Consider the following 18,015-nt stretch of genomic DNA (forward strand, 5'->3'; position numbering starts at 1 on the left):
GACAGGCGTTGTGTGTTTGGACAACAAACTTGCGCGCCAAGGGCAGCCAGAGCACTGGTTGGCTTTTTGCAGTTTACGGGCCTGCGAGATAGGGTGTGATTGTTAGCTGTGCCCCTCCAATTTGTGGGCCAACTTCTATGTACACACGCATATTTCTCCGTTTATTGGCTTTTAAAACAGATTTTCATTTTTTCTTGTGTTTAGTAGCAAGCTCCACTATTTCTCTATAACCTATCCGATTTCACTTTGTCTCTATCTTGGCCAATTCCGCCAAATAGGTTTGTGCAACGGGGGAGGTCGCTGAATTGACAAGCACAACAAGGGGAAAGAAGTCAGCTAGAGAGAAGTGGTGAAGTCGGCAACAAAAACAGCCGAGTGTGAAAAAAAAACAAGAGAACAAAACATGAACAAAGCCTGTATTTACCGTTTAGGAGGATCGTTACACTATATAAAAGTGAAAAAAAGAGACGTGAGGATATTTTAGTAAACACCAAAGATATCTTCGATGATCACCTGTTCCCAGATATGCGTGGGAACAGCCAATTTTTTCCCAGTGCATTTAAACTCTCCATCGACGAGTGCCATGAGTCAGAAGCAATAAAATATTTGTACTTACTTTGCTTGACAATTTTCATAATAGCTTCATTCTCTTTTTCAATAAACGTGATTTGAACAGTTGCATCCCTGAAAGAAAAATAATGAGCTGAAGAACTGTTTTGTGTCGTTCTTATTTACATCTTCTTTTGATTAAATAATGTGAATAACCACAACCCCTGCGACCGTAGATGTGGAACCCACAAGATGAGGCCGAAAAATTATTCACATATTTTGTCGACTGATCACAATAAATGTCTCTGCGGTTCAGGTTAAATAAAGCATCGAACTACAAGAATAATATGACTCGTGGTTAAGAAGATATAATAAACAATTCGATATTTCCGGTAGTTTTATTTTCTAAATAATATAAGTGATATGTGGGGGTGATTTCCTTTAGGATGACCTGGATTTGAAGTTTCCAAAAGAAATTTATTTTTTGGATGAATTGTAGGCAGCTACTGCAGAGAGAAGCCTCCATGTAACTATGATAATATAATTTACAAGGAACGAAAATCTTGCCTTGATATTTGGTGGGTTTATGTTGTCAACAGTTCCCTAAATGCTTGCGCTAGCCTATGAAACCACCGGATCTGAGGTCAGCGCTGTAGTACCCTGAATATAATTTCGCAGTGAAGAAGCTGACTAGCCAGCTGCAAATGAAGCTGGCAAAATTTGATGCCTTCAGCTGGCTCCTGCCGGTGCCATGCTTTAAGAAAGTGTGCAGGCTTATGTGTTGACTTCCGCCTGTGCACAAGGATTCGCTTGTTCTCGGTTTGCATATATATCAATAGTCGACTTTCGTTAAATTCATCCGGTCTGGAGCGACCAAATTGCTCGAATTACCTGGCAGGCTGAATTGAACAATGTGAAGTAAAAATGCTAAAAAAACATCTGACAGAATATGCCTGTGTCTAACACGTCCCTGAATAAACCTATCACCCACGCTTTATGTGTCCAAAGTTAGAAATTAACGTAGAAATTAGATTATTTCACGTAAACAGAGTGAAAATCATGCGCCCACCCAATTTTTCAGAATGACGACCGGTATCCTAAGGTCAGCTTCTACTGTTGTTTCTTTAGTCAGCTTTGCCACGGTTGAGCCCTAATATGAGAAAAAGCGCACGAAACACGCGAAGGCGATTTTCGTCTTTCAATGCGTCAGAATTTTATGCTTAGCCAACGAGAAAACGGTCCATTTGTCCGTCCTGTAAGACGACCGTTTTGAAGATAAAGCCCGCAGCAGCGAGCGACATTACCTTCGCGCTCTCTGTCGCTTCTACGCGAACGAAGCGGCAAGAACACAGCTGCTATAGCAGCCTGGGGTTGTTGATTTTCCATCCTGGTTTTTAACAGTGCAAAACGACGAAGGGACACGAGAAGAGAAGGCTAAACCATAAGCGTTGCTTGTTTCTTTTTCCCGGTGATATATGTTGTGCGCGCATGGCAGGGCCACAATCCTTTGTTGTTTTTTTTTCGTTTTTACGTTCTCGCCACTTTGCTCGCAGCTCTTTTGGTGCCGTCTTATCGAATCGTGCATACGTTCACGTTTTACGCTGTTAGCACCCCGCAGAATGCAGCGCTTACGAAGCTCTCAGCACATGCCACACCCAGCCCTTTTTGCAGATCGCTTTCAAGATCAACCGGAAAACAAACTTTGCAGTCACCGCCTTCCAGATCTAGGCTTGCCGTCATTCCTTATGTACAGTACACCGTGTTTCCCATAACAATATGAAAATTGCGGTCAAGGCAGGAGTGAGGGTGGTGTGCAATGCCCCTAATTAACTGAGCGGGTTGTGCAAAAGAGTCAATAGGGAGTATATTCTCGCGCGCCAAAGCTGCTATAAGAATCATGTTCAGGGCTTTGTTAACTGTGCAACGCAGGTCGCCTATAAAATCCCGCTTGATTGTAAACGTTGCTATATCGGGCAAACGGGTAGGTGCATTAATGATCGCCTGCGCGAGCATGCCGCTTCAATAAAAGGAAACCCGTACAGTCATCTAGCTGCGCACTGTAAGACGTGTGGTTGCACCCCGATCTTTAACAAGTGCGAAATTATCGGCAGATATAGTGAAAAGCGTGCGCGGGAAATCTTTGAAGCATATTGTATATTCAGAAGTGGCGACGCATGCGTCAGCTCTGCGTCCTTCTCGCTCTCAACAAAAGAAATTGATTATTTTCGTGGCTGACACTTATCCTCCTTATCATTCTTTTTCTATTCTTTATGTGGCCTTCATGATGTATTTATATGCTGCTTCTGCAAATAAAGCATTTAGTTGCTACTCAGCGCTCTGTCCTGTTTACACGGTCGTCCTGTGTTGCGCTGTTCCTGTTTTATTCTAATGGTTTAAGTTGTTGCGCAGCCATAAAAATTGTCACATACTTCTCGCAGTAAGATTCAGTGCACCCCAAAATTTGTCACCATGGCCGAGATGCTTTTCCCTGCGTCACAACAGGCGCGGTGAGCGCTCCTCAAAAGTACAAAAAAAGCACCAAAATCAATTTTCAACAATGCTGGGCGTCAGAGAAAGCGCCACAAACTTGTCAGTGCAATAAAGCGCAAATCTTAACTGCGTGCCACGATCGAACGATCGATCTGCTTTTCGCTAACCGCATCACAACGCTAGGCGCGGCCACTGCACTTGAAGAGGACCTCAAGAAAATAACGAAATTAATTACAAGAAGGTTGGGGGTTAGAGAGAGCGTCAAAACATGTCCCAGCATCATTCAGTGCACGCGAAACTGCGTCACTGCGCCATGTGCGACCAACGTTCCCAAAAACTGCCAATATAAGTTAAAATAATATTGGGTATCATAAAAAGCGTCGCTAACATCTCCCAGTACGAGTCATTGATTAAAATTAACTGCGCCAGGACGGCCGCGCTGTTTTTCGTTTACTGCTGCACAAGTCTAGCCTAGGTGCAATGCCCTAAGCCTAATTGCTTGAAATGCGTCGAGGACTGTCGAACAAAACTTCTCACCTTGCCGTAGTCGAATAGTGCGGTGATTCCGTGTCGAAGTTCAGAAGAAACGAAAGAATTCACCGGAAGCCCACTAAACCACGCTAAATTCAAAAATAGAAAAAACAGGCAGACGGGTCGCCGAACGGGCCAACGCTCAGATGCGCCGCCGATCTCGCTCGCTTTGGCGTTGAGTCTGACGAATGACGCATGCATCTGGGTCGTCATTCGCCGATTCGCCTTTCGCTAGGCAACGCAAAAGAGCCGAAAAGTTTAACTTAATTTATGCACAGATATTTTTACTTTTGCCGGGCAAAAAAAAATTAAAGCAAAAGAAACAATCTCCGTTAATCTCATTTCACATTCTCTTTGTCTTGCGGGAGCAGACGGTCGACATTAATATTAGCGTGACGTATTTCCTATTGCCAGTTTTCGCCGACTGTCCCCTCCTGTTTAATTTCTTTCTCTATGACTAAATTGTCGTCCATGAGGTGGTCTACACGCTTATACAAAATTGCACCCTTTGGGTCGTATATTGCCAAACAAGAATAATCGTCATCTGTCTTGTCCGCATCTCTCTTCTTCAGCGCTGCGAGCCCGGTACTTCCAAGTGACGAACGGCATGCGCGTTATCTGAACGAGATAGCATTCTCGACAGGAAAGTAGTGGGCGCGGCGTTTTCAAGAAAGGAAACGCAAGCAAGGCAGGTGATTATTGTTGTGTGGCAAATATACATCCCAGAGAATGAACAAAAAAAAAGAACTGAAGTGTGAAATAAACTAATTGCCAGAAATTCACTAATTATTATTTTAGCCAGTTACCTTATGGCCCATATTGCAATTTATGAATTATAGCCTGCAGTTCACAAGGCTAGTCCATTTGGAACGAATTCTGAGTACGACACAAGTTTCGCGACATTAATTCCCAAACTTTATGGAGAAATGCATTCGTAGAAGTGCACACGTAAAGTCTAATGCTTTATATCAGCACAAAACACGCTATTTGAGAAATCGTGTAATCATTATAATAATATTAATGTAGTTTTTTGGTAGCTTCATAAGCGATAAGGCCAAATGGAAAAAACTGGGCAGAGAAAATACTCTTGTGTCAGATTTATGCCTACCCTTAACGATGCTTAGGGCACTAGAGAAAATGCTTCGGGAAGCCTAAAGTAGGGTAGGGCGAAATGAAATTTGGGGAAGGCACAATTTGAAACGAGGGTGGGCCAACTGAAATTTGTGGATGGGTCAACATCAAATTCGGGTGTGCGCCAACTTAAAGTTTGGGTATGCGAACCTAAATTCGAGTGTTGGCCAGCATAAATTTCAGGGCAGACCAACTTGAAATTTGGGGTTCGGCCAACTTAAAATTTAGGGTTGGGCCAAGCTAAATTTTGGGGTAGACAAACTTAAATTTGGGGATGGGCTATCCTAATTTTTTGAGTAAACCAACCTGAATTTGGGGTGTCCAAACTTGAAATTGAAATTAATTGGGGCTGGGGCCGATTAAAATGTGGGGGCGGGCTAAGTTAAAGTTTAGAGGTGGGCCAAATTACAATTTTGGGGTGGGCCAACCTCAAATTTGTGGGTAGGCCAACTGAAATTTGGGGACGGAGAACATGAAATTACGGGCTGGGCCAACTTAAATTTTCGAGTGGGCAAACTTGAAATATGGGTGTGGGGTAACTTAAATTTTTGGGGCAGGCCAACTTAAGAGGAAGCTTTAGGGTGGGCTCAACTCCGACGCGAGCCTATTCAAATACATGTAAAACACAAAACTGTTTTTCTGAGATAACCCCTGCGCCGATTTTAATGAAGTTTGTTGCATTTCAGAGGAAAAGTTAAATTCTAGTGTATGTTGGAAGCGGAATTTTGATTTGCGGCTTGAATTTTGTTACAAGAATTTTTAAAAATTCGAATGTTTGAAAAAACATGGAAGCACGTAGCTTACAAATTCATAGCTCTGCATTAAAAACAGATATCGCGGTTCAGTAAGCGGCATTTATTACACCATTGAAAACAGACTAATTTGATGTGTAATTTTATATCTTACCTGAATCTGTTACGTTGTTTACAAGAGTTGTCCAAAGCTGTATTTACATATTAGCAAATTTTTTGAGATTCCTGTGTAACATATGAAGTTTGTCAGATTGAGATGTAATATCAGGTGGAATTCACATAATTGTATTACCATTCCTTGAGGCTCAGTTACAGAGTTGTATGCTTGACAGTTTTGTTTATTGGAAATTTTCGATCATTGACAATTTTTTATGAAAAATTGAGGGCCTAAATCAAAAATTCGGAACCAGCTGTCTCTAGATTTTAAGTTTGGCTTTTAAATTGAAGAAACCTCATCAAATTTGGTGCAGTGATTTTCCAGAAAAACAAATTATCTTTTTACATGTGTTTAGATAGGAGCACCCGAGCTAAAGCTTCCTCTTAAGTTTTGGGGTGGGTCGCCCTTATTTTCTCAGAAGCACACCTTAAATTTAGGAGTAGACGAATTTGAAAATTTGGGGAGGCCTGTCTGAAATTTGTGGGCGGGCCAGTTTAAAATTTAAGGGGGTGAACTTAAATTTGGGTGCAGGCCAGCTGAAATTTGGTGGACCAATTTGAAATTTCTGGGTGTCCAAACCTGAAATTGAAACTAAATTGCGATTGGGTCCAACTAAAATGTGAAGGTGGGCTAAGGTAAAATTTGGAGGTGGGCCAACTTGAAATTTGGGGGCGATCCAACCTGAAATCAGTGGTTAGGCCAACTTAAGTTTGGGAGTGGGCCAACTTGAAATAAGGGTGCGGGGCAACCTAAACTTTGGGCCAGGTCAACTTAAATTTTGGGGTGGGCCAATCCTAATTTCTCAGAAGCAAATCTTAAATTTAGGAGTAGACGAATTTGAAAACTTGGGGTGGGCTGACTAAAATTTGTGGATGGGCCAATTTAATATTTAAGGGGGTGAACCTAAATTTGAGTGCAGGCCAGATTAAATTTGGTAGACCAACTTGAAATTTCGCGGTGTGCAAACGTGAAATTTCGGTGCAGGCAAAGCTAAAATTCTCGGGGTAGGCCAACTTGAAATTTGGGTACGGGCCAACTTAACTTTTATGGTGGGGCAACTAAACCTTGAGGGTGGGATCACTGACATTTGGGGCTGGGTAAACTTGAAGTTTGGGCGTAGGTGAACTGAAATTGGAGTTTGCGCCAACTTCGAATTTTTGGGTGGACCAATCTAAATTAGTGGGCCAGGTCAAGCTAATATTTTGGGGTGGGTAAACTTAATTTTGGGTGTGGGAAACTTGAAATTTCGGGATGGGCCAACACAAACTTTGGGGGTGGGCAAACTAGAAATTTCGCAATGTGCCAACACAAAATTTTGGGGTGGGCAAACTAGAAATTTCGGAGTGGGCCAACGCAAAATTTTGGGGTGCGACAACTTGAAATTTTGGGGTGGCACAGGTTAAAACTTGGATGGGCAAACTTGAAATTTGGGCGTCGGCCAACCTAAATATATAGGGGTGGGCCAACTGAAATTTCGAGTCTGGCATGTTTGTAATTTGGGGGTGCACTAAATTAAATTTGGGGGTGGGCCAATAAAATGTTTAGGTGGGCGAAGTGAATTTACGGTTGGGGGGAACAACCTTAAACTTGAGTGTCGACCAACTTGAAATTTGGGGTTGGGCAAACTGAAACTTAGGGGTGTGGCTGCACATACTTATGCAACTTGGACGGAGTTTCTGCATGCTTAATTTTGTCGCGAATATAAGCGTATGTCACAGGCGGCAGGTTCAGCACACTAACCGCACCGCGCTTCTCTCTATTCTCTCTAATACTATTTTTTTAAATTAAGAACGACAAAGCTAAGCGGGCTCACACGTTAGGCTGACATGGTTCTGGCAAGGCGAGCTATGTGTTCTCGCTCCTGCTGCCGGCACGAGCGTTCTGCACATACACCTGAGCGTTCCTACTGATCAGCTGTATGTATAAGGCACAATGGACACACAACAGACTGAGCAGAACGGACAGTAAAGGTCACGCAATATCACTCTTAGCCTTTTATTGGCCGCTGAACAATGCCAGCAGTTTCCGGCTGTCTAATGTCCTGCACAGTCGAGGTGTGACACTGGTAACGCCGCTGCCGGTGTTCTTCACTGTGCCAGCGCTGTGACATACCTGTCATCTGCGAGAGCGCTGTTCGTGCTGTGCAGCAGCGGCTGAATCCCATTCTTTGACGCGCAATGAAATCTATGCCTACTGTTAAAACTCCGTGCGAGGAGCCCAAGCCAACACTAAATGTCGCTATCGCATTCAAGGGGTCACCTTGAATAAAAATATCCACTTTTATTAATGATGCCTACCAGTATACTTAATTGCAACGAGAATACGCCCTCTTTAACAATAAAAATTACAAGGTCCCCTAAGACCTCTGTTAAGAGGTGAACGGCGAAAACCTACTCTCCCTCCTCTTATCATACGCCTCTTCCGATTTGCCTCTTCTCTTTCCCTTCTTTCTTTACCTCTTTCTCTTCTTTGTCTTTCTCTTTCCTTCTTCTCCTCATCTATTTCTTCTTTCGTTCCTTCTGTTTCTTTTTTGTCTTCATTGTCATTATTTATTTATTTAAAAATACCTTACAGGCCTCAAAGTGAGGCATTGAGTAAAAGGGGCAGTACATAGAAAATGCATAAAATACAACAAATCTATAAACCCTATCTGTTTACAAGCTACAACCGCAAGTGCAACCGAGATAAAAAAAGAATTATTTAGTTCACGATTCACTAGGGAAAAGAAGAAAACATAATATCATCACAACGAATAAATCACACAGATTGTTCTATGTGAAGTCATGTAATTAACAAGATCCGAGTGTTGAACAGTATTAATGATTAAAAGATGACAGTAAAGTTACTGACGCGACATTCCAACGGAAGGATAAACATAGCGACATAACGGTAATAATGCGACAATAAGCTGTAAAAGATAGTGCAAGTACAAGAAAGCATTGTGCGACAAACGTAAAACTTGACATTTCTTTAGTCATGCATTCAGTCAAGGCATCACGGAACGTATCGTAGTTGGACTGGCATGCAATGCTGTCCGGGAGCGAATTCCATATTCTGATAGCACGAGGAAGAACAGAGTAATGGAATGCTTTTGTAGAACTGTAAACGCGGGAGAAGCTGAATTGATTATGAAGCCTATGTGACGTGGAGTAGAGTCGTTTCAAGCATGCGGGTGTTCGAGTGGAATGAAGGAATTTGTGAAACAGCGATGAAAGGGCAATGTCTTGGCGAGTGTTCAAGGATTGTAATGAAAGCTTAACTTTTATTTGTGTTACACTAGACTGGTAGCTGTTATCGCTTATGATGAAGCGGCTTGCTCTGTTCTGGATCCGTTCTAGCGTTTCAATAAGGTATTTCTGGTGAGCAGAAATACCTCATTAGTAGTCATTACATGTAATTTCAGTCAGTATTAGTGATTTCTTCTAACTACTAAGCATTTTGGTCATTTGTAATCAATTGTGGTCCCTGTAAGCCGTGGTTAGACATGTTGGTCATATCATAGTCCTCAGTAGTCATTACAAGTCATTTCCCTCTTCATTAGTTATTACTGGTCATTACTAAGCATCTTTAGGCGTTTATAATGAATTGTAGTCATTATAAGTTGTCGTTAGACTTATTGGTAATTTCGTAGTCAGTACTACTTATCAGAAGTCATTTCAGTCATTATTAGTGATTACTGCTCACAACTAAGCATTTTAGTCATTTGTAATTATTTCTGGTCATTACAAGCCATCGTTAGACATGTTGGTAATATCACAGTCATCATTAGTCATTAGAAGTCATCTCAGTTATAAGGAGTCATTACCGTTCATTGCTAAGCATATTTAGTCATTTCCAATCAAATTGAGTTGTAACAAATTGTCGTTAGACATATTGGTCATTTCATAGTCATTAATAGTAATTTCAAGTCATTTCAGTCATCATTTGTAATCAATTTTGGCCATTACAAGCCGTCGTTAGGCACATTTGTCATATAGTAGTCATTAGCAGTAATTAGAAGGCATTATGAGTCATTTTAGTCATTAGTACTCATTACTAGACATTTCTAGCCATTTCTGATCAATGGTGGTCAGTGCAAGCCGTCGGCAGACATATTGGTCATTTCAGAATCATTAGTAGTCACTTTAAGTCATTACTAGTCATTATTAACCTCTAGTCTCTATTATAACGTTATAATTCACAAACTGTTACTATCAATCATTTTCATTTTTTAATCTGTCTTTACTCTGTCTTCATATGGCGGGATGTTGCTTCGGCGGCCACTCCGGCGGTCAGGTCTGCTGACACAAACTTCATCATGAGCCTAGAAAGGCTTTCGCCTTGAAATATCCACTTAGGTTGTGCATTTACGAATCCGCAATGGTAGTCTTTTCCTTAGCATTCGTTAGGACTGGTTAGTATCAAATGAATAATACTTAAGAACGCGCTCACTATACAGAACTCCATGTGCCTAAATAGACCAACGAATTCCAGCCACAGTATATCAAAGCAAATTCTTCACACTTCTTAAGCCAGCCGAGAGAAGCTATGCTTCCCACCACAAAGTTCTGATTCTGGATGCTGCCATGTTGTGCAATAAAACAGGTGCAATGTCTTTACAAATATGCTCATATTAGCATATGCTCCGCTGTCACTGTACTCATTCACTTGACATGACGTTCTCTGGGAACGGAGATGAAGCGGTTTATTTTAACATCTACACGTAGTACATCAGTCATTTATTGCATTAATATGATGTGTTGCTCTATTGAGAGAGCCTTTCGTCACTGTTTTACTATGGCTTCACCTTAAGTAGATCAGCCCCATTGATTTTGGATAGGTGAATAACAGCTGCAGGCCTGAGAAAAGTGGAAAACAGAATGAACGTTCCCGCAAATATAAATTGGAGTAGCTGCTTCCGCCTTTGCCTATATAACGCAAAACAGCCGAAATTGAACAGTTGACTGAGGTCGTTGCCTACTTATCGTTTATTTAAAAAGACGTAACAGGAAACAGGATACCTACTCTTTCTTTTGATTTTCCGGCTCGTTTTCAGACTGTAAGAAATAAAAATAAAACAGTTGTGTGCCTGATGTGATTTCAGAAACATTGATCAAATTCAGAGGAAGCATTCACTTATTTTGAATGAAAATTTTGCCAGCGTGCCCTTTAGCATCTTCTGAACACTGATCACTGCATCCAACGCAAACTATTCAGGATTTTCCTACTCAGCTCCCTTCCCCCACCACAACTCGGTTGATAACACACTGAATAATGGGTGTGTGTGTTTTTTCGCAAATATTTCGATGGTGAATTGAGGCAATTATCATCATATATCTATTTATTGTGGAAGTCAACTATACCTTCCCTAATTTTCTGGGCTAAATATATTTGTTGTGTTCATATGCGGGTGTTCGAGTGGAATGAAGGAATTTGTGAAACAGTGATTTGCTGTGCTATGGATAGAAGAATGATAGGTGTAACGTTAAGGGATAAGAAAAGAGCAGATTGGGTGAGGGAACAAGCGCGAGTTAATGATATCTTAGTTGAAATCAAGAAAAAGAAATGGGCATGGGCAGGACACGTAATGAGGAGGGAAGATAACCGATGGTCATTAAGAGTTATGGAATGGATTTCAAGGGAAGGGAAGCGTAGCAGAGGGCGGCAGAAAGTTAGGTGGGCGGACGAGATTAAGAAGTTTGCAGGGACAACATGGCCACAATTAGTGCATGACCGGGATAGTTGGAGAAGTATGGGAGAGGCCTTTGCCCTGCAGTGGGCATAACCAGGATGGTGGTGATGATGATGATGATCATGACGATGATGATGATGAAATATTTTTTTACCCTTGTTTCTATGGTACTTTCCATATATATATGCAAAACTCTAAAACCTTTAAGGGGGCTCGGAAGATATCCGTTCACGTCTCATGCTGGAATTTATTGAACCAGAAAAATGAAAACAATGCGTCCTTATCGCCTAGCTCAGCAGCTTCAGTAATAGCTTTACTTGAAATAATCTTTATGAAGAAAAATTTGCTTGGTAGAATTGATATAATTCGAGGGTAAATAAACGTTTCCACTATCGACAGGCTTGAGCTGCCTTCGCCACAATGTGCATTTACGGCATTTATCTATTGTTATTTTTGCGCCTTACGTAAACATTTTCTTTATAGTCGGCTTTCCTGTGTTCTATTTTCTTTCTCTTGTGCCAGTGTTTCTTTAGGCCTGTTCTTTAGAATCAATATATCTTAACTTGCTGAGCTTATTTTCAGATTACTGCGGTCGTTTATTTTATGATAAAAGCAATATGATATATTGCATACTGAAGGTTTGTCTTTATATTCCGTTCAAGTTATAAGTTTACTTAAGCTTATCGGGTTACAATGTTCTTCCTAAATAATCTTTGTGCAGATCGCTGTTTATATGGAGCGATGTTTAAAGTGGCGTAAAACACTGCCAGTAAAGGAAACAGGAATAATGGCGCCTCACATAGACAAGAGTGCAAGACAAAACAATTGAAATGAGCGGGTCTGGGCGCCTATTTAACAAGCAAGCAGTAAACAAGAAAAGCGCGGCAAAGTTAGACCTAATATACACTTAACTATTTTAATCTGACCTCGTGGGAGGTGAAGCACAGATGCAACAGCGATACTGGTGGCAGTGTTGGAACTTTCACCTCGGTAGAGGTGCGAAGACGAGGATAACGCATCAAATTCAGCGGATAAATTTTTGTTTACGTGAATCTACTGATCGTAGGTATAAAAAAATATTAGTGTGGCTGCAGTGTTGTAGTCTTGCGATTCGCTATTACGCAGACACGATGGGCGTACGCGTCGGCACCGTAGGTACCAGCACGCAAAATCGAGGGTGACGTGCGGTCCGTACCACGCGGCACAGCCCATGGAGCTTCCTATGCAGCTGCGCGCATATGCGGCTTGTGCACCATTTGTTTGAATTGCTTGGCCTCTTAGTTGTTTAAGGTTGAACATGCGAAGGTCAATCAAAAAGTCTAGTGGTTTTAGACCCTCCCTCTGCCTTCTTGGGCTCCCAGTGTGGAGGGCCACATGATCTATGAGTTATGGAGGAGCAGTCGAGAGGAAATCGTGAAAGGTGCAGCAGCACGGGATGTTCGCAGTTGGACAAGCGCACGCGCTTGCGGCTTCGAGTGCACCTCGACACGGCGGAGTTGAGACCGCGAAAACCTAGAGTCATGGAGCCAGCTCAGTTGTAGGGTTCCCTTTGCCCTGCAGTACCACGCGCCTTTGGTTGTTAGTTGGTAAGGTAAGGTTTACGGCAAGTTATAGTGCCACAAAGTTAGGGGTCCTGATTCATGTAATAGTTTATTATTTATCTATCACGGACAGTTCTTAGGAAGTATGCAAATTTAGTCGAGTTCTTGATACTCATTGGTATGATGGTGTTCGGTTCTCGGGAAATCTCAATATGTAAGATTCATTACGTGCATTTTTTTGGGTAAGGCTAATTGCAGTGAAATATAGTGCTCGATAAGGTTATTAAACTCCAAATTCAAGAAAATTGCAATCGGTTTCACGGAATTGCCAACCGAGCCCACTGTGGCCCGATAGGATCTTATGAAAATTTCTAGCAATATTTTCTAGGCCAACAACATTACAATAGTTTACAATTTCATAGGATGTATTGTGTCCTAAAGACTCGTTGTAACAACAGGGTTCGCTCAATTCTCTCGCTAGCGCTGCAATTTCCGCTTGCCCTTAGCGAAATAAGAGGCAGAATGGAACAAAAAGAAGGCGAAAGACAGTAAACATTGAGGGATGGTTAATCCACCAAAGAAGAGCGTCACAAGAGAGCCATCGAGTCCATCTGTGCCCAACTTCAAGAACTTACAATCGCCCAATTCCTAACTGCTGCAAATATACTGCATATAAAACATTTTGGAACTGTATACTCACCGCTGCAATCCACGCCCTTGTAATTTGATATTCAAGCATACCGCTACCACCAGGCTGACTGTATGTGGCTTTCCAACATCTGTCGTGGACAGAAGGTGGCACGTCTTCGCCCCATAGCAGCACCACAGGCACTCCGGCCTTGAGCATCTGGACGGTCCCGCAAAAAAAGTTGTAAAGACATCTGCCCCGAGTCAGGACCAATGCAGAAGAACAAAACTCGGTAGGATATTTGCAGGCTCTGTTGATATTTTGTGAAATTTCACTGCATGTGGTTTTTCTTTAATAGTGTATAAACGGATATACGTGTTCATGCACTCTGTCAATAACGGGCGCGCAATATATCTAACGGAAAACATTTTCATAGTTTAGTCGTAGGCCGGATTCCACTACGTACCGAGTGGTAGTCTCTTAGGCGAGAAAATTTTTTTAGGATCGGGACGATGAGTCTGCCCTTGAAAGCTAACACTACAGATCGATAATGACGTGCCTCGTATTTATATTTTTTGAATATTTTTGATAAAACTGAGAATGTGTTTGTCAATTTTTTTATGTGCTTTTTCTGAAGCAATAAATGGCTGAAGAAGTAAACAATTGCAACATGAGTTCATGTGCTGGTACTCATTGTGATGCCTGAGGTAGGGCGACCTGATATGCCATTGTGAGTTTGTCAATATCCCATGTCCTGCAATGACGTGACCATTTTCGGCGCCATGCCGTGAGCAGGGTGGTCACCTCCTGGGGAAATGAAACTTAAACTGGCCGTATAAACTCTACAATTGCTGTATTTTTCAGGACACTCCAATGCCATCCCGAATTTTTCTAGAAAATCGAGGTCCAGGACCTTCAAATATACCACAAACAGTACAGAATCACAATCATCTTGTCAGAACTCCTTGAAATAGTGAGATATTTACTTACGTATTTGTATATTGAATCTCTGGAAAACGTTATCAGCTCGGCTGCCACAATCTAAACACACAGGTGCAAATACCGTAGAGAAGCACAAAAAGGCCTACGTTTCAACGGCATCACCAATGCCTCGTGATAGTGGGCGAGACTTCCTTAGAAACTGGCTTAAGCCAATCCTACGACATTATTGCGCACTCAAATAAACATCATTCCATTTGATTTAGGTGCTAGTTTTTCATCTGCCTTAGAACTCCGCAGTACAGCGTTACACACTCCAGAAGACTCCAGTCAGAATTTAACCGCTTCGGTCACTTTTCTTGCGGCTGGTGCGCTATGCCAAAATAACTCTGCCATCTTTCGTACTACTGAGGACGGGTTGTCAAATACGAAGACGTGCGCACGCATAATAAAGGGGACGATGCCACAAAACTTCAGAATGAGATCTTGTTTGAATCCACCATACGTGGCCTGTGGTACCGTAAGAGAAAGTGAACTTTTCCTCTTGGCCCGCTTTCAAAAATGCTTTGCGCAAGCCTTTCGTTGCATAACGGAAAGAAATATCGTCGCGAAATAACGCTTGTCCATCGGCTTCAAGCAACCTATTGAAGTCTCAAAAGTTGCATGGAAGACGTCGTTGATTTGTGCAAACTTGGGCCATATAACGTAAAACTATTCCAATATGTTTCTATTGCAATCTCCTGACGTTACATTTGCGTAACCACCGACGCAAGCGCCGGGCGGTCACCCGCAGGGTTGTCTGAACAGACAAATCAAACGCTCTCCTCGTTCATAGGAGGTCACTTTTGCTTGCTTGAAAAACGAATAACATTGCCTACACTGAGCGGCTTGTCGTATCTAATTGGCTGACAAGAGGCGAGGAGAACGCTGAAGTGGAGAGGGATTCACTGGGTCAGAGCCAGTGCACTGAAAATTGATAACCGGATGAAGAAGGTGGTGCCGGCATCTACGATTGGTCGGCTTTCCCTTACTTAGCTTGCGGTGGTTGGTCGAAAATCGCGGCGGCATGCAACGGAAGCTCAAGAATGACGCTAAAACGGACCCTCAGCAATGAAGAGTTGGAAGAATGAGGGGGTAAACGTGCCGAAAGTGCTCGAAAACGTTACACGGCCACGCAAGAAGTTTTATTATACGCAAATAAACCTAAAGGCGACCTTTAAGAAACCTTTAGCCGAAAGACAGAGTCATTATCCGGGGCACACAAAGTAGAACATAAGGGAAGTTGACAAAACATTTATTCACCCGTAGGCGCGCTTATAACTGCGGTATGAACGTAGAGAGAGAGAGAGAGAGAGAGAGAGAGAGAGGAAAGGGGAAAGGCAGGGAGGTTAACCAGAGAAAAAGATCCGGTTGCCTACCCTACACTGGGGAGAGAGGGGGAGGGGGAGGTAAAGTGGTAACAAAGTAGAGATAAGGAAACGAAGGAGCGTAGACACACAATCACAATCGTTCACTGGCACCGAAGACTGTCATCGCACAGCACAGTGACACTTGCCGCACTATCAACAAAGTACAATATAAGCTCTAGCTAATATATAGCTATATCATACCTGATATAAACAAAACGGATCAGCAAATGTTACTTGCGAGAACAAAATGAGATTATCCGGGCAACCAGTCAAAACCTAAAGAAATGCGGTCGCTAGCCCCCAACCATTTGTAGAGGATCAAATTACATGGGCTAGTTACTGCCCAAACAAGTCACGAAAATAATGCTTCCGAGTTTTTCCTAGTGTTTGTTCACGATGTCACTTAAGCTGTAACTTCTAGTACGCTGCTCATTTCCCATAGCGACGTTCCAACGGCCCACACGTCATCATCAAAAATATTTATTGGTCTCTACAGGGTCTTTTGTTGCAGTCTTCCAAGATCTTTTTGGACGCCCTAGACTGGATTTCGCATGGGTGGGACCTTTTGTGTTTGTGTTTAGGGCACCATACACTTCATTGTCATCGTTTAGCGCTGCAACAGGGTTGGCTGTGTTGAACGCCAGCCAGCGGTCTGTGAGTTCCGCGGTGCGTGTTTTGCGCTGCCTCGAGCGCCACACTGCGTGGCGCCTCCTTCAGGCGATTTTTTTCTTCTTGCTAAGCAGTGTGCTTTGTCTCCCTGGCACCTTTCGCTGCTTGTCGTGTCGTCTTGTGCCGGTTTTCTTCTCCTAGCTGGGCAGCGTCCACATGGACCAGTACACGGTATGGCGTGGTGTGGTCTACCCTTGCGAATATGCACTGCGCCCATCTTAAGATTATGGTCAGTACCACCTCCGACAAATCTGCTTTACTGTTTACCATTTCATGCTTACATCTACACTCGATTACGGGAGAGCGAGCAATCTTTCTTCATCATTTTATTGTAAACCTATTGTCATCATTCAGCCTTATGGCGCTCTTGTGATGCCATCGCGTCAGTCGCTACCATGCCTCTTTGTCAGACGGTCGTCGTGACATAGTCGGGCCATACCATCATCGTTCCTCTAGCTACGTCATCCGACTCTCTTCATACCGTCGTCGTCAAGCCATTTTAATCATACAGATATTGTGAAGCAATCGTCGTCATGCCCTTCCCATCATACACTCGTAGTCACCCCATTGTCTTTACGCCATTGTCTTGCCGTCGACGTCAAAGCATCATCGTCACAAAGTCGTCACCAAGTATTCGTCACCACGCCATTGTCGCTATCCCATCATCGTCATGCTGTCGTTCCAGCATCGTGATCACGTCAGTATCACCATGTCATTGTGGTCATGATCTCGTCGTCACACCACCGTCGTCAATCTACCAGCGTCATTCCTCGTTTGTCGTTCTATATTAATCTTTTTGTTGTCCTTCAATCGTTATTTTACCGTCTTTTTATGTCATCGTGGTCATTACGTCGGTGTCACACAAACGCTATCCTGCATTCGCTCTCATATTGTCGTTGCCACGCAGTCTTCGTCTTGCGATCATCTATATTCTCGCTACTTCATCTTGTTGTCGTCATGAAGTCGTCATCACACTGCCCTCATGTCATCGTCGCACGTTGCCGTCGTTATACGATCGCCATACTTCAAGAATATACATGTCGCTGTTAGTCATACCATCGTCGTTGTACGTCTTTGTCGTTTCATCGAAATAATTTCTTTTTTCTAATTACAACGTCACTACGTTAGCGTCAGAGAGGCGTGGTCATGCCTCCATGTTCATGGGTGACCTTGGCAAGCGAGTGCCATAGCAAACTGGGATGATATCGAAGTATGTAGGATATAGCCTAATTATCGAAAGTTTCAGAATTACTCCACGTTTTTCAATTTTCTCTGCGGCAGTTTTGCTATATTTAGCAGTACATCTCGAATGCTTAATGAACGCCGTTCGTTGGTCATAAAACAAAGTTCATTTCTTTATTGCAGGCGTGCTAGTTGACGCAAAACTACGTGAGCGCAGGGCATCAACTTTCTTAGAATAAGGAGACTAAAAAAGTGACCAATGGATTATGCAAACATCCCAGTCCCGCATTCTGGGGACGTCATTTAGAAGCTGTTCGTATCATGACTTTTTCTGAAGCGCAAACATTTTCTTACGGTGCCTGAGTT

General features: G+C 42.7%; 1 long non-coding RNA gene across 1 annotated transcript; it reads right to left on the minus strand.

The window, feature by feature from the left end:
• Window positions 1–612: 612 nt before the first annotated feature.
• LOC142591024 (uncharacterized) lies at window positions 613–13,663 on the minus strand. Its single transcript, XR_012830306.1, has 3 exons — window positions 13,523–13,663; window positions 10,615–10,646; window positions 613–684 (listed from the first exon to the last, which is right to left on the minus strand). It is a non-coding gene; the product is annotated as an uncharacterized LOC142591024 (long non-coding RNA).
• Window positions 13,664–18,015: the final 4,352 nt, after the last annotated feature.

This window comes from Dermacentor variabilis, chromosome 8, assembly GCF_050947875.1.
Source record: "Dermacentor variabilis isolate Ectoservices chromosome 8, ASM5094787v1, whole genome shotgun sequence".
NCBI classification, from domain to species: Eukaryota; Metazoa; Arthropoda; class Arachnida; order Ixodida; family Ixodidae; genus Dermacentor; species Dermacentor variabilis.